This window comes from Ambystoma mexicanum, chromosome 11 (assembly GCF_040938575.1).
Source record: "Ambystoma mexicanum isolate Mex_15411 chromosome 11, UKY_AmexF1_1, whole genome shotgun sequence".
NCBI classification, from domain to species: domain Eukaryota; kingdom Metazoa; phylum Chordata; class Amphibia; order Caudata; family Ambystomatidae; genus Ambystoma; species Ambystoma mexicanum.
The window spans coordinates 186,542,990-186,566,278 of NC_090934.1; the positions used below are offsets into that span (position 1 = coordinate 186,542,990).

The 23,289-nt window shown below is 44.0% G+C and overlaps 1 protein-coding gene across 9 annotated transcripts in view; it reads right to left on the bottom strand.

The window, feature by feature from the left end:
• Positions 1-9,987: 9,987 nt before the first annotated feature.
• Positions 9,988-23,289, bottom strand: part of LOC138503205 (uromodulin-like) — an 895,795-nt gene continuing 882,493 nt past the window's right edge. For all 9 annotated transcript variants that reach the window (XM_069622787.1, XM_069622786.1, XM_069622784.1 and 6 more), the window contains one exon: positions 9,988-11,212. The gene's annotated coding sequence lies outside the window, so the exon portion shown is untranslated. The remainder of the gene's footprint in view (positions 11,213-23,289) is intronic.

A 23,289-nucleotide genomic window follows, 5' to 3' on the forward strand; every position in this document is an offset into this window, starting at 1 on the left:
AACAGTAGTTCACATTTCTATCACTGTTCAGAGAGTGTAGTAGGCTGTGGGTTAAAGACAGTTTTCTACTTCTAATGACCATATTTGATATGTAGCGTTAACACACCAAGCCGACATTTTTGCGAAATTTGTCATAAAGCTGGTGTGTAGGGAGGGGGATACAAGCGAAAAAATTCACAATGGCCCTCATTACAACACCGGCGGTAACCAATGGCGCTATTAGCACCATGGTTGCTGCCGGTATTGTAACGGGTCCGCCATGGTGCAATGGGGAATTACCACCCCATTCCAAGGTTGGCGGGGCGGTAATTCCCCATGCACCATTGGCCCTTCCCATTCCCATTTTTGCCCCATAGGGCTCAATGGGAATGGGGATGGTGGTAATTACTGCGGTACCGTAATTACCTTCAAGGTCCCTTTGCGGGTCCCTACTTTAACGGCTGATCCAGACCAGCCGTTAAGGTCGGGAGCCGCAAAGGGACCTCGTAATTAAGCGCTAATGGGTTAACAGTGCCGCAGCCTTTAATGGCGCCGTTAACCCCTTAGCGCCAGGGTCGTAATGAGGCCCAATGAGTCCAGAATAGACATTGAGTCCAGTTTTTGTCAACAAGGTTTTTGTTCCTATTTTACTGTTTAGGAACTTCTGGACAGATCAACCCCATTTCAACCCGGTGTCGTATGCTTACATTAAGCCTGTTACATATTCTCTTAGAAAGATTTAACAAGATCATAGAATACTTTATCAACAAAAAAAAATATGCTTAATGTTTATCTGGCTTACAATAAGGATGCCAAGCCCTTACATAAAGGGAAAAGACCATATGCAAATCAGGTTTGGTCTCACCCCTAAAGGGGCAGTCCAGCTCAAAGGGCTTGGTCTCATGCCTTCTGCATGATACCAGTTGCCTTGTATCCACTTGCTGTAGATCTTGTGATGTTATACCTCTTAATATGGGCATTTCACACAATATATTCAAAATTCCTCCATGATTTAGTGGACAACTTCTATTGTCAACAAACAGTTCTTCCATATTAATCTCTGGGTATGGATTAATAAGGGAGTCTTTGTGTCACAACTGTACCACTGGAACATCAATTGGCACATATTGTGGATTATTAGGGACTCGAAATTCATCCACTTAATCTGCCTAGGATAATACCTATTGATATTTTTGTTTTTACATTCCCTTTGCAACATTTTGGTATTTCCCTATTTCTTTCACACACTACATATCCTATAATGCACTTTTTCACAGTTCACATTGCCTGGCAATTGCTATGCAGCAGTCTTGGAACTACAAGCCCTCGAAGCCCCAGAGTTCAGTGCTGCTTTCACTTTCCCACGACCAGAGAGGGAGGCAGCAGATTACTTTAAGGTGTGGTTCTCCAGGTGTTACTAACGAGCCTGATTCAGTACAGGGTGGGTCAGTATTTAAGCAGCTTCCTTCAGGAGCACAGGTCTTGCACTGAGTTTGCTGCCAGCCCCTCATGCTTTGATCAGTGGATTTCTGCTGTGTCCTTTTATTGCTGTTTCCAGAATATGCTCATGTGCACTGTGCCCTGCAGTCCTGTTATTCTGCCTGCACTCCCCTACCTTCTGCCATGCACTCCCTGTGCTTCCTGCCCTGATACCATGCATGCAATACTCTGTTCCCTGTATACACCCCCTTGCTCTCTACCACTTCTCTTGTTCCCTGCCTGCAGTTTCTTGCTCCGTGACCATAGTCTGTGTTACCTGGCTTTTACTTCCTAGATTCCAGTCCTGAGCTTCCTTGTTATCTGTCTGCAGTCCTACACTTGTTAAACCAATCCAGAGTTACAGTGCCTTGTATTCCTTGTTACCAGTCTGCAGTACGGTCCTTGTTATTCTAGTCCAGAGTTTTATTTTGCTGGTCTAGTTCAGTCTGCTGTTTCCTGTATTCCGCTCCTTAGTTTCCAGTCTGCATTTCCAGTCTCCTGCGCTTATATTCATGTCTTCTTGCTTATGCTCGTTCTCTCCATTCTATGTCTTAAACTTTTCTCACTTTAATTTCCTGTTCTTTCCCTAGATATGTCTGTTATGGTTCTTGTCCTCACTTGTGCTTCTGTAATTCCTTTGTACAGAGTTTGGCTGCTGCCTCTCTCCTTTGACACATTTCACCATTGTCCCTTGTGCCAGATTGTTAACAGTGTGCTGGTTCTTGTTTCAGGAGGCAGTCACTGCTCAGTTCCTGCTGGACCCGTACAGGCGTCAGTCTTGTGAGTATTGTTTCCTTGTTCGTGCTTAAGGTCCAGACACAGACACCTACTCCTGCTTCTCCTTTACATGAATATTCAGAGTGGGGCCCTGTAATTGTAACTAGCTCAGAAGGTTAGAGGTTCCCCTGACCTTGTGGGAAACTCTTACCCTATTCTGCATACATCCCAAGTGGGAACGTAACATGTTTGTCTTACTTGTACTCCCTGCCCGTTCTGTTCACTGCCTTTGTTGCCTGTCTGTGGTTATTGCCTATCCTTTCTTGTCTGCAGGACTCCCTAAACTCCTGTCTCTTTTTCACCTTTCTCCCCTCTGCTTTCTAGGCACGTTTCTGCCCTCAAGTCTCTGTAACTTTTACTCATGATCTCTATGTGGGCTATTAGCCGCAAGAGTCCTCTCCTTTGCACACAACTCCATTTCTTACGATTCTTATGAGTAAACAGATTGTACTGTTCTTCAGATTTCTAATGAAGTTCTTAAGTGATATTTCTGGAATACTGCCAGCTGTATTCTGGCAATACAACTTGCTGGCATTTTTATTATTCTTTCCATTTTCTCCCTCATATTGGCAGTGGTAATGGATAGTGTGCAGGAGCAGTTTATACACTTACTGATACCACTGGGCCTGTGGTATTTCTGTAAAGAGCAGAATTGTTTAAGTACCTCCTGTTCTGGTAATTTCCTTCAGTGGTATTTCACCCAAAACATTCACGTAGACTGTATGAGGCCCTAATAGAAATTGCATGGAGTAAATATTTCCTCTGAAACCAAAGCTATTATCTAGGATATATATTTTAGAAAAATAGCATAGTTCTATTTTGTTTCTAAAGCAACCATATGCGAATTACATGTGCAGGTCTCTCCAGCTGTTCCCTATCTGATGTGGGTTGCCCATCCAGACCAGGACTGAATGAGTCAATACTTTTGGCATTGAACACAGTGAGAACTCTCTACATGATGAAGAATTTATGAAAGTACATTCTGGTTTAATCAGTAGATTTATTTCTAAATGAATTCCCCTCCACACACCACTGCAAATGTCTCTGCACTGAGAAGCACTGTCCTTGAAAAACATAAAACCCACACCCATTGATAAAATGGTTCTGCCATAAGGTAATTGTCCCATGCAGTGAGGGAGCCCTAAAGCAGCAAGAGACCAGGCCTGGAAGCTTTGATGCTGCTCTGTTTAAAGGCATATCTGCCTACTCAACCACTTTCCACAGAACCTCTCCCGTTCCCACTACATTCACCTACCCTTTTCCCAGCTCCACAGCAGGGGTAATGATGTCTATTTGTTTTACACATGGTTGCAAGGTGAAAAGTAGCCTAAAGCATTTCAAACCCACATTAGTTAGTAGACATGTTCACTTTGCTTTTAAAGTGTAGGGCAGGGAGGTGGAGGGGGACCAGATTTAATGTTATGAATGGAGTTACACCTGAAACTGCCTTGCAAGGGCCAGGCAAACACCTAAATGGTAACAGCAAACTAAACTATTATGTAGCTTTGCACAAATCCAAATGTTCACTCTCCACAGTAGCAACATTCTGGCAAAAATGTATTTGACAGATTTCTGACAGAACTAAAAAAGCAAACTATAATATAATGGTGAGCGTATTTGGTGAATGAAGCAGTGGCAAAGAGGTGGGCCTCATCTACCACCCTTTTATCTGCACTGCAGCACATATTTATCACGCTCTCATTCTGGCTACATGAGAGGAGCATATATTACCTTGGTATCAATGGTGGGTGCACATCTTCATTCTGTTTCTCATCCAGATGAGAAGAAGAGCTCCACCTTGGATTCTAGATGTGGCTGTCGCCAATCACTGGAAGGCTTCCTTATTGCAAATGCTCTTCCACAGCCCTAGAAACTGCTTTCCATTAGTCTTCCCTCCTGGGCCTCCACCACACCCACAATCCTTTCCCCACAGGTGTCTGTCCTAATCGATACTGACAAGCAGCTTCAAGCTTTCCCAGGCTTGTCCTAGTGCCAGCAGGGGCTCACATGTAGGGGGCGCTAGGGTGGTGACCCTCTGCAACCCTCCTTAATTTGCGTATCCCTTCAAGACCCCTCTAGAAACCAAGCACAAAAACAAAAACATTTGCATTATGGAGCGAGTGATGTTAACTTGCTCCATAATAATGTACTATTTGTATTTGCAAAGAATCTAAAACATTTAAATTCTTTGCAAATACCAAGACTGGTGATGTGTATTCTTTTTCAACAAACACTTATATGGGTTGCGCTTCTGGTAGAAACATTAGGATCACAAGAATTTTTTTATTTGCTCATTTGAAAAAAATTTTTGCTAAAATTTCCATTATACAGTTGTCAATCTCTTTCTCTCTTGCATTCATTTTCATGTTATTCCAACTTTGAAGTTGTCTCATTTGCATTAATTTTTCATGCAAATTAGATTTTTCAAATCACAAACTTTGTCAATTTTTTCTCTCAAATGCTTTGACTTCCTATTTCTCTCTCAACCCCTGTTTCCCCACGGTGTATGCCCGTGGTTCTTCAGGGGAGAGACTAGAGAAAAGATGTCCATGCCGGTAAAATACCGGCACCGCCTTGGTGGAAAGGGGAATTACCGCCCTATTCCCAGGTTGGTGGGGCGGTAATTCCCCTTTCCCCCATTGCCCTTCCCCATTCCCATTTTTGCTCCATAGGGCATAATGGGAATGGGGAAGGTGCTAATTACGGCACCACAAATTGCGGTACCGTAATTAGCTCCCTGGTCCCTTTGCGGGTTGGTTTTTAACGCCTGCAAAAAGCAGGCGTTAAATTCTCCAACCTGCAAAGGGACCTCGTAGTAAGGCGGTAAGGTTTTACCGGTACCGGTAAAATACCGGTACCGGTAAACCCTTACCGCCTACCGTGTAATGAGGCCCTAAAACTAAATAAGTGCCTCAGAATAAGTAATTAGAGTGATAGGGTGGGAGAAATAAACATATCTAATTGTGTACCATTTGTTTGTTTTCACACTATAAGCACTCAGGTGGCAGATTCTAGGTAAATTCATCAATTTTCTTGGCACATAAAGGATATCGCCAAATTAGGAATATTAAGCCGTCAAGGACTGCAATCAAGTAATCAAAACCAAGACTGGTGATGTGTGTGCTGTATTAGATTCTGCTCTGCTGGTGTACAAGGATGAGTAGGTGTAAACATGCCCACTCAGCCTTCACACTTGTACATACCAAGAGCCAACACAATCATAAAGGTAAAACAGGTAGAGTTAAGGGATATACCTCCTTCAACTTTTGTGGTAACTTGGGCCGAGGGAAGAATATGCTCTTCAGAGCGGTGTGAATGTCATTCAGTTGTGATCCAAGGATACTTGTAACACAGTACAAAATACCGATCACGCAACCAATACCCCTATTGCTTTGTTATGCTTTTTGTATTCTTTTGGCTTATGCCAATACAGGTTTTCTCTCTTAACCTGTAGTTCCTTGGGTTCCTTTATATTTGGCCAATACATACGTCCTCGTTTATCATCCTTGGCCCCCACTTGTGGCTCACACTCTCATTTCATATCTTTCTTGGTAATCTTCTTGTTCTGTCACCACTTGTGGCTTGCACATTTTATTCTGTGGTATCTCCCATTAGTATCACCTTGGTATATTTAATTCATAAGTGCTCATCACCTGCTTTTGTTCTATACGTTATTCAAATATACTCTCAAGACCTTTCAGTCACTTCGTTATTCATTGTTACTTTTTTCTACTTTCAAAAGGGCTTGTAACAGCGTGCAGCCTGTTTGGTATTGAGATATACTTTCTTCGGCCTTTCATAGTACTTATAACAATTCTCGTTTTTGTTTGACATACAGTACTTATAGCTTTGTTCGACATTCATACATGCTTGTTTCCAATCGTTCGGCATTGAACTATACTGGCTTTGGCCTTTCATATTACTTGTAGCTGTTCTCAGTCTGTTCGGTTTTCATTCATGCTTGTTTCCAGCCCCAGAGGGTGCCTCGGTACGAGTTTTCCCTTCTTTTCACTCACCAGTGGTATGCGGCAGCTCATTTCCCATGCTTCATTTCCCAGGTTCTATTCGCTCCGCTTACCATTTGTGGGAACCACAGCGAGCATCGTTTGCCGTTCTAGAAATCTGCTGCACGTAGCCTCGCTCTTCCCCAGTGGAAGCTACTGAGAGCACCACTCGCTCTCTGTGAGACCTGCAGCGATTGGGAGGCTTTGGCGCTCCGCAGCCCCTGCTGTGGGCACCGGGCATGTACTAACAAGAGGAGGCTGATGTGTGTGTAACCCGCCCAAAAGAGGATGTGTCCTCCTAGTTGATCTCTTCCTTGTCCCAGTATAAAAATGGCATTCTGAGGGTCATTCTGAAAGGAAGAAAAGGGGAAAGGTTGACAAAAACCTAGAAAATGCTGTTGGGACAGAAGGTTCATTGTGAAAAGGGAATGGGGGATACCAGGTCTCACCCAAGGATGTCCTCTCCCCACTCCCCAAGTTCCCTCCTCCCAGGTGATCCTCCCTCACAAATCCACCCCAGTGTCGGGATCCCAAAGCAAAGGTCTTTCCCCGGTCACCTGAGCAGAAGATGCCGGGGGAAAAGAAGTGAGGACGCCCTCAGGTCCCTCACAGTATGTATATGAATGTATGTATCAGATGTGTATATGAATGCTGTGAATATGTATATGGATGTATGCATTTGAATATGCATATGAATGGTGTGAATATGTATATGGATGTATGTGTATCTGAATGTGCATATGAATGGTGGGAATGTGTATACAAATGTCTATCTGTATGTGAATATGATTGGTGTGAATGCGCATAGAAATGCATGTATATGAATGTGTATATATATGGTGTTAATGTGAATGTGTGTATCTGGGTAAGTCATCCAGTCTGTGCAATGTGAATGATTGATAGGTGTGTGTGTGTGTGTCTGTAAAGGCTGGAGTTTGAGGGGGTCTTGGTACAGGGCACTACCAAGGTAAGACAACATGTTCTTGATGGCTGCATGTATTGCCCGCAGTCAGCAAGAAAATTATTTCTTCTTATGGCTTGGCCTTTTATTCCAGATATCTATGATAAAGTAAGCCTGATCATTGTTATTCTGTGGCTAAATTGACATATGCTGGTGCAGCCAGCATAGCTAAGATTTCTTTACGTGGCATGGTATTTCTTTCTGTGTATCAATGGTAAAGCAAGCATGATAAGTGTTATCATGTGCCTGGACTGGCTTACTTTCATGCAGAAACATTAGATTTTTTATTTACATTGGCATTCCCAGTGGTGGGCCGAATATCGTTGGTGGAGATGATAGTACTACTCAGACTGTTATACCGTTTCGTTAATGTGCCATACCTCATCCCGAAGAGGTTTTTCATAGATCTTAACTCTACGCTGAGTAGCTTTATATGGGGCAAAGGCAGAAAAAGAGTAGCTATGGAAATACTCTGCAGAGATTATACAGAAGGAGGAATGCGACTTCCACATTTTTAACTGTACTATCTTGCTGGTCAACTGCAGCATGTTGACTACTGGCTTGCAGATGCAGAAACAGTGGAGCACATACTCCTGTGTGACGCTGTGTCACCATACCTTTGTCAAAGAAGTGCTATGGATAGAAGAAAAAGCGATCCCACAAGTCCCCATGTTGCTGCATTTAGGGAAACAAATATGGAAGAGAATAAGGTAGCTACTGAAACTTGAGGAGCCATATTCCCCCCAGATACCACTGGCAGCACTCTATGGTACTACCAGAGAACACCTTAAACAGAGTAGAGATCACTGGGAGACCAGAGGAATAATCACGATTGGAGACCTGGCACCAGAAGGAGCGAAACTGGACTTTAAAGACCTCATTGAGTCCCATGATCTACATCGAGGCCAGTATATAATCTATGCAAGACTCATTAAACAACTGGCTACCAGGTGGCCAACACCCGCAGAAAAGCAAACGGAAAACCCAATCTTAGGCCTAATTTATGATGTCACTGCGGGAGGTCACATGGTATACAGGATCTATGAAACTATCGCAGAAGAGCTCCCTAAAGATAAAAACAATGGAAAGCAAAGATGGGAAAAGATACTAGGCAGAATAATAACGGACAAAGAATGGACAAAGGCGAAGCTCTACCCAAAAAACAGATCCAGAAACGCTAGACTAAAACAACTACATTTCTACATACTTCATGGAGCATATCTAACCCCAGAGAGAATATTATGCTTTCCGGGAGCCAACACACAGAGCTGCCCAAAGTGCGGAGAAGAAAACGCTAATGTAGGGCACATGTTCTGGCACTGTCCGAAAATACAAACATATTGGGAAGGAATAGAACAGCGCCTGAGAGCTAAAGGAATGAAAGGACAAATATGGACCATCGAAGTCTGTCTTCTAGGCCTACACAGCTTCCCAAAACAAAAAACAAAAAAGCAATGGCAAAGATGGTTAACTTAGCATGGGCATTAGCCAAGCTATGAATAGCGATGGGGTGGAAGGCCATAGAGAAACCAAAAATACCATTGCGGAAACAGGGGTCTGGCAGGAAGCATTACGAACTGGAAGGAGGGAGAGCTCTATAGACATAACAACCTGGAACATAATACTACAGGATCTATTTACCTGCCCGGACGATGCCACATTGCCCCGAGAACAGTTGAACTGCACAGAATAAATGATGTCTAGAAGTGCAATGGTTACCAAATGTGCAGCAGACTTGAGGACCGGCCAAGGCGCATAAGGACTGGACAATAGTCACCTGTGACCCAGTTTAAGTTTATTTTTTTGTTACATGTTGGGGTTAGGGAGGGAATGAGGGAGAGAGGGCAATGGTACTTAAAAGATTTTTACGTACATCATGATGTTATGTATTTCACTATGCACAAAACCTGGAAATTAACAAATACATTTAAAAAATAATAATACTTTGGCATGCCCTTTTAATGGCAAAGTCAATAGTAGTATGTTCCTATAAAGGGATACTGGTATTATGTGCAAAGAGAACAGGAGTATGTTCTTATATGGGAATACTGGCCAATATTGGTGCTGCCTGCATGGAAATGTATGACCACAGCCAAGGTGAAAATGTTTTATACTGGCATATATTGTGGGGGAAAAAAAACAAAGAAGAAATCCAAGATAGGCCTTTTGAACATTTTTTGTAAATTTTTCGAAATACAATCTTGATAACTTTCAATCAATTATTTTCTACAAGAATTGATTGAAAGTTATCAAGATTGTATTTCGAAAAATGTACAAAAAATGTTCAAAATGCCTATCTTGGCCGTCTAGAAAGTGTGCAGGGGACGTGGCTATGCACATTGGATTTCTTCTTTGTTTTTTTGTACATAACCAGCCTAGGTACCAAGGCTGTGTCTTTCTGCCCCGCACCTCGAAATATTTACTAAAGATTACCATTCTGTTTAAACCTAACTAAACTACATTCAAATTGGTGTGCAAGTGTACTTACCTGTGTTGTTTTTTTATATATTGTGGGGGAAGGCATCATTAAAATGTGTTAGTAAATGCTCCTTTGCACTGTTGGTGTCTCATCTATTGATTTTTTTCATGAGTTACCCAGCAAAACTGATTGCAAGCTTTCTGGATTTGTACCCTATTTCTCACATAAAATGTGCTGTAAGATAAACCATTTTAACCATTATTCAAAAAATGTTCTTGGTGGGAGAGCTCCCCCGAACCATCATTGGTTGATCAGGAAGGACAGTGCCACAAAAGAACGCTTCTTTAATTAAATGAAGCACCACAAAACAATGTTTATTTAATTTATTCAGTTGGTTGAGAAACAACTCAAAACATCACATTTTTAAGTGATTAAAGAAAGTCATTTTTGGCAATCCTTAATTTATTTTTCCTATAATCAATTTTTTACAAATCTGATCTTGGTGGTAAATCGAAAATAAAGTTGCTTCTCTTAGCACTTTGCATAATCTCACACTTTATTCCATACATTGATCCCCGTTCTACTTCTATATACATATCTCTCACCCCTTACAATTACCATCCATCACACCTCATCTCACACCATAGTTAGCATCCTATGTCATGCAGCCCACACATTACACATGCAGACATGTGCGCACGCACGCAACCATGCGCACACTCACACATCGCATGCGCGGCTGAATGACACCTGGCCTAGTATGATCGTTGTCTGTCTCCCCTTGTTCCCCCCGCCTCGTTGCGCCTTGAAACACTTGTGTATAGGCGCGTTATAAATGACATATCATATCATATCATACACACACCACATTTAAATTGATAAATCGTCTTTCAGCACATCTTGCCAGACAGTGCTTTATTTTCTTACAATGTCCAGGCCACTTTAAACAACACCCTGTACAGCTAAGCTTTCGCTTGAATCACGTCCATCTCAAACAGTTTCTACTGCATAGAATACCTCTAAAAAAGATCCAACTTAGATCACTAACTAGTCATATTCCTACTACACTAAGCACGAACTCCCTCTTTCAGAGTTTATGCTGTGCCACACCCAGCGTGTAGCTCACCCTATATAGCCCAGTGCCATGAGGCCTCTATTGAGGTAAGAGAACGCCTATGAAACTGCATATACATGCACGCATTCACCTAAACGGGTTTCAAGCCTATTTGACAATGCTCTCACATCGTCTTAAACAGCGTGTTCCCTTATAGCCCAACCTAACGTATTTTACCCCAAATCAAGCAGGTCACACCCCACCTTGGGCAGGTCAAGCACTCATCTAAAATATGACACTACTTCCTGTGCAAAGTCACCCCTCACCTCTCCAACCTTACACATTCGTTGTACCAAAGACACTGATGAAGGCTGAAGCAACCCTAAAGCACAAACAAACACAAAAGAAATTCATAACAGAAAAAGTACAATTCATTGTCTGGTTTAGACACTACTTCCTCTGCAGCGCCTCTTTGTCAAATTATGCAAAAATCAGTACTGATAACTTCTGCCCCGGAGGAGGGCAATGCTCTAGTACTCCTAAAATGAAAAAAAAACAAAAAAAAATGGTTAGCTCTGTCTACATCACCTCCTTTTTCTAGAAGTTGTTCATATTAATTTAGTCTGCTGATACAATCAACCTTTTGAGGCACAAAACTACATTTTGTATTTGTTTACTTTTTCTGTACAGGGTTTTATGGACATATAATATCTCATTTCAGAGGTATGGCCTTTCTTTAATTGGTAGACATATGCCCAATACACTATAGCATATCAATGTTTCGAGAAAACTGGGATGCACAAAAGAGAGCAGAATCTAGTTTAAAAGAGCGGAAACTTGTAAATATGTCAACTTTAATAGACTAAAAACACAATTTTTGGTTGCTTGCTTACAAGGCTTCATAGGTCAATGCCTCTTTTACCTTCTCAGTATCTCACACTCACAATCCTCTTCCTGCCCCTTCCTTGCTTCAATTTATGTGCTCTTTGATGGCTGGAAAACAGAGAATGACATCTGGACCATGGTTCATGTGTAACTGTGTTATTTTTTAATTGTATGTTGGGGTTTTCATTGGGGCCTAGCTGCATAGAGAGGCAGCTTTGCTGCTTGTCTTCACTGGTCTTATCTCTAAATATGTTAATTTCTCATTTTCTTTTCACTCGTTCACTTGCTCAAGAGTGCTTAATCAGTGGACAGTAACGGGCGAGGTAAAGGGGGAGCTGAAAACACTGTGAACTGAGACATGGGCTACGTGATGATTGGTGCCTGCCGGGGCAGATACCCTCTTTCGACGAGGATACTACAGGGGATTGAGGTATGTGAGTCCTGTGCTGTAGCTGATACAGGGTGGTAGTTCCGGCCCAGCACTTGTGTCTGGAAATATGAACGAGGAAACATTAGGTGCTTTGGTAAGTCCAATTCATGGGCATGGTGTTCTGGGAATAGTCAGAGTGTTGTGTTATGGGTTCTTGGGCCCGCACTGCTGCCACTCTCTTGTCACTCTCTGACACAGGTCTGCAGTTTTAAGTGCTATAATCAGTCATGGTATTGTTATGTTATCGACTATGAGAAGCGGAGGTTTTAAAGGGTCTAATGAAATCCACATTATTTCACCAAAATATCGTCTTTCTTCCTTCTCCAACCAGATGCCCCCTGCTCTGGAATGTCTTCCCCGCCCTCCTACACACACCTTTCTAGCTCTGGAGGAATATTCAGTGATTGCAGAGTACAAAAAAGTAGTGGAACTATGTTCCACTCTGCCCCACACCTCTCTGCCCTCCACGAACCATATGACCAACCGTCACCACCCTCGAATACAAACTACATAACTATACCTGTGTATGCCTTTCTTCCACTCCATTCCCACAACTCTACTGTCTACATCGAAAGAAACACAGCAAAAGGGAATAACCACTATTAGTTCAGTCATTGTCCCCCACAGCACCCAGCTTTATGCACCCTCCCCTTTCTAATAACCCACCATACGCATCGCTTAAGGGACATGCCCAGATCTATAGTAAGCGTTACACACAGCCTGCAGCGATTTCAGGTTCATCGTGCTTAATAGCAGAACACAAATGTTGATCACCCCATGCATCCATTTCTACAGTAAAGCATGGCTATGCAGTGGCCCAAGAAAGGGCGTAATGACCCAAGCAGGCTAGTCAAACAAACAAAAGCATAGTATGGGCGAGCAAAAGACACTTCTGCGTTTTGTCTTGTGGCACCTTGAAACACCATTTGCTGTATAGGTGCATTATAAATACCCAATAAATAAAATAAAAATGTAACTTGAGCATGCTTAAAACTGCTTAGAAGGTCTCAGGGGATCTAAATTGTCAGATCTATCTAAACCTCTCCACTAACACAGAATCCTGGAGCCTGGCCTGTTTCATTACATATACCTTTACACCTTAACATGGCTATGAACTGCACAGTACTGCATATTTTTGGACATGGGCACACTTCTCCCTGGTATTTACCTTTTGTGATGAACAGAGACAAATAGAACACTAGAACCATGTTTAATGGCACTAGGTCTGGGTTGGGCGAAATGCCCAGGGTACTAGGGTACTTCAACTAGAACTATGGTGGGATGGCCTAAGCTCAATGTGCCAGGATTGGAAACTGAAATAGGGTACACAGGCCCAAACTAAAGCTCCTCGAGTCCTAGTCTATGGTGTACAGTCCCAGGGATATAGCTTCCAGTTTGCGTCCTTAGTTCAATCACAGGCCTCAGGATTTAGACTCGAAAACACTTCATGGCTTCTCTTGTAATTCTTTTTGGTCCTGAAATGACCAGTCTTGGGTCATTGATCACCTTTTTAGGCTAAATGGTGTCGCCAATGCCTACCAGCAAGTACTTCCCTCTTCTCTTAAGGGATGTCTTACCAGAAATAATTGCATCCCCTCAACCCTGGGCTAAGGTATTACTTTACTCGCAAGTATTTCTTCCCGCTTGCCAGAGTTGTTATTAGGCTTGCGCTATCACCCACTGGCCAGGGTCACCTTCCTGGGTTAGGAAGTCAAGAGTCTCTGTTTTCTACTTTCTGGTCTTCATCTCCTGCCAGGATCTGAAATAAAGTGCCCACTAAGCATGTAACAAAGCACTTTCCTTGCTCTCTAACCTTGGTCAGGATCTGAACTATAGCCCAGTGGAGGCTGATGTTCCTTTTCTTAATTGGACTATTATTCCTTCCGAACAGCTGGGCAGGCTCTGTTGCCTCCTCCTCTCTGGCTCTCCAAGTGTACTCCTTGTCGCAAGACCCCTCTCCTGATTGTGGAAAAGTCTGCCTTTTCCTGTCCTTTTATAGGCCTACCATGATTGCCTAATAACACTGTGAGTTGGCCAAGCAATGTCCCTATGTCCTAGGTGCTGCAGGACACTTTGGTTCCTGGTTCCCTTCCTCCTGTTCATGTGTTTTGCTTCCCTACTACAATATCCCCAGGTGTTACTCTTTTTCTTCTTCCTCCCTCCAAGTAGATGATGAACGTGAGAGGCAGTCTTGGGCAATCCTCCATCAGAGCGGACCTTGAGGAAGCAGCTTACAACTGCACCTGGAGCCCACCACCAACATGCTTCAGAATGTCATCAGAAGAGCAGCAGTGAATGCAGTGAAAGCCTGAGGTGGAAAGGGCGGTGCATTCCTGGCCAGACCGCTCTGACAGCAGACCTTGAGGAAGCAAAATGCGCCTAATCATGGATCCTGCCGCCAACGTTCTTCCAAATGCCACCAGAAGCATGTGCTAGGTGATAATCCGAGCCGAAAAGGCCTGGTGGTGGCACTTAACTTTCTGTGTGGTATGCATCCTCATTCCTGATAACAAGGAAAAGGGTGCTTTTTTGAAGTGTAAAACACAGATCTGCCTACTTGAAATACAAACAAAATGGTTGCTTTTTGTATAGCAAGCTGGCATCTATGAAGGGCATTTACATATGTGATGCTGAATTCATAGCAGGGCTTCACAGGCCACAGGACAGGCCACAGCACATTCCCCAGGTATGTTTCTATGAGGCCTTATCTTTTATTACTGGGCTGGGGCAGACACACGTGTGAAATGGAGAGTGCTAATGGCCCCTTACTCTGACAAGTCACAGCTCACTGGGCAGGGGCCATTTGCATTCCAAAGCCCCTCATTCTGTGTGTACTGCACAGTAAATATCTGCACCACATAAACCTGATTTCTCTAGCTAGTTGACATGAATTTGCTGACATGAAAACAGTGTGGTAATAATGCATGCATACTTTAGTCACAAGATGCTTGTATGAAACAATTCTGTGATTTGAAGACAAATAGGGCAATAATCCAATGTCTTGTGCAGGTAAGAAATTTGCAAGCATCAGGCTTTTGTAATTGCTTTACGGACTCCTTGATTTCAGGAATAAGGAGTATTTAAAATGAATGTTGAAAACAAGGAAAGGGGGTGTTTTAAAAAGAATTGAGACGAGAATGCTTATAACTTTAGACTGAGAGTGCCACCACCAGGCAAAAAGGTAATGCATTTATCCCGTAAAATTGGGCTCACTGATCCTGAATTGGATCAGATTTGCTGATGATTATTATTTTTTTTTGATAGGACCCCATTCGGGCTCCAAAATAAACTTAATCTGTTTGCGTGCTTTGCTCTGAATCATAACCTCCAAGCGAATCCCATGAAGTCTTATATTATAACATTTACCCATGGGAAACGGAAAACATCGAGGTTTGCATGGTCCCTTGATGGCTCTCCCATCAAGTATACACCTACTGTACACTATCGTGGGTATACTCTGACAGATAAGTATTCTTTTGTGATATGAAACGAGATGTTGAATAACAAAATTAAACCCCTAACCTCACAAATGAAAATCATTCTGCAGAAGTATTGTAAGTTCTCTTTGCTCCCGCTGGTCCAATTTTATCTGTTAAAAGTGGAACCCATAATTCTTCATGGCCTCGACATATGTCGAATAGAGATGGATGCATTTCTTGATATCCTCCAGGGTAGACTCTGGAAAAGTGTATTGTGTTTAGTGCTCTCTATACCAAATGTTATCATATGTCCCGAGCTGGCACTTTTACCACTTTCCTCAAAATGGAACTGGCGCTTCATGAATAATTATGTCAAAAATGTAGCGCCACCTAGATAGTTTACAGTAAAAATAAATACCATCCTAGAGGCTATAATGGTAACTCCAGAAGACCTATGTGCTCGATTGGCAAGTTGTAAACATACATTTCAAATATACTAATGGTGTATAGTGGTAGACAAAGTTGCTACTTATAAGTCTTTCTCTGAATATGGTAAATTTCCTAGGAAATGGGGCGAACAACCATTGTGTATAATTAAATGTCCTTATCATAAACTAAGAAAAATGTATATGCGTTACAAGTTGAACCAACCACAGACGAATAGAGTCCAATATTGGGACAACAAAACAGTGACCGCGCACCTGCCAAGTACATTCTAAGTACTGTTGGCTGTGGACTCGGACTGGTCTGCGCTGCCTTTGGATTTTCCCTGCAGCGCTGCCTTTGTTTCGCGCAGGCCCACGCCCTGCCTTTGGACGCTGTGTGTACTCGGAGCTTCTCGACCGCCTGGAGGACGTCCTTCTGTGATACACACAGTCTGCCTGGCCCTCGTTCGTGGAAAGGAGGTGACTGCTTTCTATGCCCTAATTTGTCTCTGCCCATCGAACTGCCCATTGAGCTGCCCACCGAACTGCCTCTAATTGATCTCATCCTTGGGCACGGGCCCCGTCTCGTTACGTCAGCACTTGTCCCCACATCGTTTCAATTGTATTCCCCGCCTTGTACTGTCCCGGAAGGTGTGGCTAACGTTTTTTCTTTTTTGTGTTTCTTTTCTTTAGGCCCCGCCCCCTTGTGCCGAGCGACGCCCAGGAAGCCTTATTAATACCAGCCTCCTCGCGCACCCGCGCCGCGCACCTGCCAAGTACATTCTAAGTACTGTTGGCTGTTCGCGGTTTGCGGGAGCGCGGAGGAGGTCTGTAGGCTCCTGGTAGTGTCCTGTTTGATCTAGAGGCACGAGCGGTTTGTGATTTATTGTTCTTAGTTTATTCTAACTTACTTTGAAACTTCTGTTACATTTTTGGATACTGTGGCCTAATCCTTCAGGAGTCGGGGAGTCCCTCAGCCTGGGTGGGGTTCCCTGTGTGGTGCTTTGTGGGGGGTGCCCTCAACATTGTGTCCACAATTCACACAAAGGCGTAACACTATTGTCACTTTTCTAAGTTGTTATTTTTCATGTGTTTAGAGGCCTGGTTTTCTTTTTTGCAACTTGCCTTGTAAACCTATAGAGGTCTCTGCTTGAAGTGTGGTTTTTGGGCCCCTATACTACTTGGTTCACTGTTAGCTGGCTGCATCCCTCGCCTTGGCTAACAAGGGGCGGCCCTTACGTTTTGGTTTTGGGGTGTATATCGATCCTGAATATGAGTCCGATTTTAAGAAGTGGCTGCAAAATCGGCTCTCCCTTGCAGGACCTCGCCCCAGAGGCTTCCACCAACATGCCATCCCCTGCCCTTCTTCAGTACTCGGCAGCCACTGCCCCTGTTCCACCTATGTCTAGCCTCTCCATCGAGAGCGGGGTGGGACGGGTCCAGGCGGGATATATGGAACCTGCCAATCTAGCCACACCATCTTTGGCCAACTCCCCTTCACTGCATGGTCCATCTTTGGCATTAGCTATGGCAACTTTTTCAGTCCAAGACGCTAATGACTATGTTGGTGATGAGGGTGAGGTGTTCAATCATGGGCTTGATGTAGATTGCCCCTCTCCACAAGGCCTTCGAGGCCTTTCCTGTCTTACAGACAGGTCTATCCTGGCACCCACGATTGTAAGCGAACTAAGCAAAAGAGTGCGGCTCTCCTTGGGCCCTTCGTCTCCTGCGTCATCCGCTTTTCCATTTCGTGAACAAGTACACTTTTACATCCCCCCAGTATCTAACAGCGCAACAAATGGTGACCATGGGACGGCTCCACTGACTTCTCAATATAGGGTCTTGGAAGGGGGTGTTGCTACTCTATATGATAACACATCTTTTGGCACAGAGACGGCAGTAGAGTCTTCGTTAGTAGGAGGTGCGGTTCCCTTCTCCCTGGCGAATGAAGAGGCTGACGCCACTACTCCAAAAGGCGAGGTTAGATCGGCCTCCACCCCAGAGGAATATAGCGCACACTCGCAGCTAAACGAACCCTTCAATTTTCCAGTTATTTCACGCATTCTCAATTTATTGGATAAGGGACACGAGTTGACACATTGCACCTTAAGGGAGATGCAAGCCTCATTTTCTCTTATGAAAGACAAGATGGCCAGACTTGAAGGCTTTATTCTAGCTGAGGAGCACTCTAGATCCTTCTATCTGGCCCACTTTGAAAAACTGTTGGAGAATGTTCCACATAGAGCCCCCCAGCTCCAAACCTCCATTATGACTCACACTCAGGGCTCCCAGACTGAGCCGGGAATGGGCTCTATAGTTGTCCCACAGACGTCTTACTCTCAGGTAGTGTCTGGGGCTAATCCCTTGACGACGACTCACGCCACCTTGGAGGCTATCGACTTGGTGGAGGTTCTCAAACTTCAGCACAAACGTCTACTACAGGTGGAACAGCTCCTTTATAAGCTAGCTGACACCAAACAGCTTTTTGATCCAGCGGTCCCCTCTAGAGAGGGTTCCAACGTTACTCAAGGTCTTGCTACTTCCTTGGATAGTCCCTCCGCCCTGACTGACATCATTGAGGCTCCGCCCAGTCCCGCATTGTTGGCAGTAGACTTGGGCTCGGACTTGGAGGAAGGACCGGTGGCGCATGAAGGAAGACACTTTGTCTCGCGCAAAGCGAGAAAGTCCTTCCTAAGAGCTCAAAAACGCTTAAATCATACCAAGGCTGGCCTAAAGAAAGCTAGCATTCACATACCATCTCCGGTTCGTGCTATGACGATCCCCGAACCCACAGTATCCTTGGGCATGGGGGCCGGTCATGACAATATTGGCTTAACCCTCTGCGACCTTGATGAAGAAAGTAGAAAACATCTTCAGGTTGCAGCCTCGAAATCTGGGAACACACAAATCGCCGCTCGTGGCCCCCATGGCCCTCCCACGGTCAAGCTCCAATCACAGTTTCACTCCTTTTTTCCCTCCATTCAACCCAGAAAGGCGAGCACGACAATGCTAGCCGAGGCCTCTACCACACCTGTTCTGAATCCAAGCAATGCGCCCCCCCAGTTGGATCTCGTCTTGGTTGGGACGGATGTTGTTACCATGCCCCCAGCCCCCCAAGGTGCGGTAAGAGCAGATCTTGGTTGTTCTCCGTCTCCTTTGGAAGTACCTGGGGTCTCTGTGTCTCCTTACGTGGAGGTTAAGCATTTCCCGCCCTTAGTGGCCGGATCATCTCTACCAGCCGTCTTATCCTTCTCACATACTCCAAAGGACATGAAATTAATTCTTGGCTGGACGAGCAACCCAGATACAAACGGCCCTGCTCGCATTTTTGATGAATTCATTCTTCCAAATTCCAGCCCTTAGGAACCTTTCATCTAAAGACCTAGATTGGGTCAAATTGGCAACCCACAACAATCATAGAGCCCTGTGCAGAGTCCAATCGCAGATTATTACCAAAATGCTGTTGGACTTTGCTGAGGACTTCTTTTCCATTGGTCTGACTCCATGCCTATTTCCGGACATGGATAGCGCATGGGCCTATCTTGACTGGGTAGCTCCCCCTTTGCCAGTATGTCCAGTCGGGCAGGCCATAGACTCATCTGACTCTCAGGTTACGCAACTAGCCCTCCAACTAGCATCGCTAACCCAAGCATTGAGTGGGCTAGCGTGGTTGGAACCCTTGATAAAAACAGCTGCAGCCAGCAAAGGGCCCACTCTAGGCTCATAACAGTCGAGCCTGACTATTGCATCTTGGAATTGTTGTGGCCTCACCAATTTGGTCGTATGGCACAAGCGGGCTGCCTTTGCCCAGAAACCTGACATCTTATTTTTGCAGGAAACGATTTGCCTATCCGAGTTTTTTCTCGATGGGTACGCCACTTTTTCGGTTCCAGCCAGTCGTATTTTTACAGGCCGTCCCTCCGGCGGTATTGCTATCCTTATCAAAAATGGTCTAAAAGCAGTGGCCTCTATTCTTGACACTTCGAAATCTTGCGTCCTAGTGGAGCAGTCGTTTGAATCTGCCGAGGCTGTCCCTCTGTTCTTAATCTCGCTGTACTGGAATCCCAAGGCTGTTTCCTTTTCCCTGCTCGTGGATGATCTCGACAGGATGTTGGGTCATGCTTCAGTCTCGTGTCCTTTCCATGAAATTGTGATTGGAGGCGATTTAAATTCATACCTTCAGTACTTTCAGTCATCAGGCTCTCTTTCCTCCCTCTCCTCCTACGCCCAACATGCTGTTTATAGAGGGTACCACTTGTTAAGATTCTTTGAAAAATGGGGTATCTATCCAATTCAATTTGCACCTAACTCTTCACATATCTCATGGTCACGAGGCAACCTTTCATCCCTTATTGACTACATCCTTGCGTCTAAAGTGTGTTCCGGGTTGCTCGAACCAGCCTCAATTTTAGACTTGGGTCTGAGCGACCACCACATGTTGTGTTCAACACTTTATATGAGGTACGAGGTCTTTAGTCCTTCACCTTCGGCTTCTTTGGCGGTTCCTGACCGAAACACCATCTCTGTCAACTGGAATCCGGCCGTGTGTAGGAAATTGGTGTTTTTGGTGAATAGAGATCTTATACCAAACCACGATAACCTCATGTCGCAGGGGCATATTAAAAAAATCAACGATAGAAACATCAACATGATTCAGTTTCATTTACTTTCTTTAGCGAAGGACGCTTCGGTTAAAGGCAGCCCATTCGATGTCAACCCACTCCCGAATCAGATAGCAACATTAAAAAAGCAAAAAAATCGGGATTTGGCGATTTTAAGGAAAAAGGCCCTCTGCCCTCTCTCCTACCATCGTGAAAAAAACCATATCATTGGGTGCTTTAAGCACCATATAAAGTCTCTTTCTCAGGCTGCCTTTACTCTCGCAAATCAACACATGATTAGCCTGCTCTGCCAAAAAAAAAAACCCGAGAGATATGGGCACTCCTAAGAAACCCCTATGGTAAGGTGGAGACTCGATCTGTGGCGATCATCTCGGGCTCTGAATGGGAGAAGTATTTCTCTCAAAAATATGCTTTGCCCACAACTCACGACACTCTTGAGAGCTCAGATATGTGTTTGCCCATACCGCGAGTCTGTCCATGGGCCACCAAAGACATCATATGGGCAATTTCCCAATTGAAGTTCTCCAAAGCAGCCGGTCCCGATGGGCTTCCGCCTTGCGTCATAAAAGACGACCCCCATTTCTGGGCTAGTTATCTTCTTCCCTGTTACCAGTCGATCTATTTAACTGGTAAGATCCCGGAATCATGGTTGACTGCTATAATCATTCCCATACACAAAAAGGGTGTGCTAAACAACCCCTCAAATTTCAGGCCTATTGCCCTTATAGATACTGCTGCGAAAATGTTTGCACGTTTGCTTTTAGTGGAATTGGAACGCTGTATACATGAGCTAAAAATTCTTTCCAAATCACAAGTCGGTTTCCGCAGAGCAATGGGCACCCAATTAAATGCTACGATCTTAGCCCATTTGCTTCGGAACGCTCACATCGAAACAAATGGAACTATATACATGGCTGCCTTGGACCTCTCGGCTGCTTTTGATAACGTACTCCGTACCCGGCTTTGGCAGAAGATGTTGGCTTATGGCGTTCCTTCTCCACTGGTTGCATTAATCGCAGCACTACATCAGAAGACTTCTTACCGAGTCCGCATTAATGCGGAAGGGCTACTGTCTGACAATATACCGACGTTCATTGGTGTTAAACAGGGCTGCAACTTGGCAGCAGTCCTGTTTAATCTCTACCTTGCCGACATCGAGGAGATCTGGCAGGGTTCTAACTCTTTTCCGGTTATACTGGGTTCTATGCGGCTCCATTGACGACATTATAATATTTGACAGAGTGCCGTTTGGACTCCAAAACAAACTAAATCTTTTTGGAGATTATTGTAAGCTCAATAACATGACTATTAACCCAATTAAATCGCATATACTGGTTTTCACTGCTAAAAAAAAGCTTCCGAGATTCAACTTTACTATAAATGCTCAGGTGATCTTGAGAAAAGAAGAGATCAAGTATTTGGGCTACCATATATCGAATGGAACGTCAGCTAATAAGTGGTGCTCCGTATTGATTGCAAAGTTTAATCCCCTCTTGGCCCAAATGAGAATCATCTTCACTAAATATTGTCGTTACTCTCTTTTGCCTTTGATCCAATATTACACCATGAAGATAGAGCCCATCCTTCTCTATGCACTAGACATCTGCCTGTTGAATTTGGGGCCCCTTCTAAACATCTTACAGGGTAAACTTTGGAAGAACATCTTGGGGTTGCCCGGATACTTACCGAACGCTTTAATTATTCACGAATTGGGTCTATATCCACTAGAAGACAGACTTATTTGGCGGACGGTATCTTCCTTTTCCAAAATGATTTCCCCCCCACTAACTCACTCTATGAGGATTTCCAGGAAATGATAGCCGGAAAGTGCCCCAGTTCGATCACTAGCGTGAAAGATAAAATACAAGCGGTTTTAATCTCTCTGAATATGACGCAGGATGACCTGGTAAATAACCCTGCCAAAGTCAAAAGGCGTTTTTTTAAAAATTCTTGGGCCCAGAATTGCGATCGGATTGGACGCTACTCTTCCTTCTCTATATATGCCTCCTTTAGACATGCAGTCGCACCTCGGCTGCCTTATGTTCTAGCTTTTCCAGACAAAGGAGCAAGAAGGCATTATATGCGCTTCCGCATGGATCTCATCCAGACGGGTGCTCGCATCAGAAATTGGAATGGCTATAGGACACTGGCAAAATGGGAGGGATGCAGATTTTGTCTAATTACATCCGAGCCTGAAACCCTGTCTCATCTTTTCATGTACTGTAATTTCTTTCTCAGGCAGAGACAACGCTGTTTGGCTGCATACCTTACTTCGTTCTCGCTGTTTGAATGTCATCTAGTATGGCTGCGATGTATGCAGGGAAATTCCAACTCTATCATATTAGCAACCGTTAGACTCGTTGCAATAATCGAAGAACATCTGTTGCCACTCAATAGGACCTTCTGGAGTGGGTAAACTTTTAAATCTGTGAGATTTTGCATACTCAATGATTAGTGGTCTTTGCCGTCTGTTTGTGGCAAGACCTATGTTGGTGGAGGCCTGCGATGCCCTATTAGCACTACCATGTTGGGTAGGTTAGGATGGGTTAGGTTTGATATTTAGCATCATTGATCTTTACTGTGACTTTGTGATTCTGTGACATTGTGACTCTGTGATGTGGTGATTCTGCGATTCGGCGATGTTTATGTGACCTTGTGACTTTGTGAGTTGGCGACTTTGAGGATTCTTGCTGATGCATTAGGAAATGTTTTAACGAGCTATTGATCTTAGTATTGTTTGGTTGTACAATTATTTGTGTTAGTGTGTTTGTTTTATGAGATTTTATATGTTTTACATGTGTGATGTATAATTTGTAAAGGTGTAAATTTATTTTT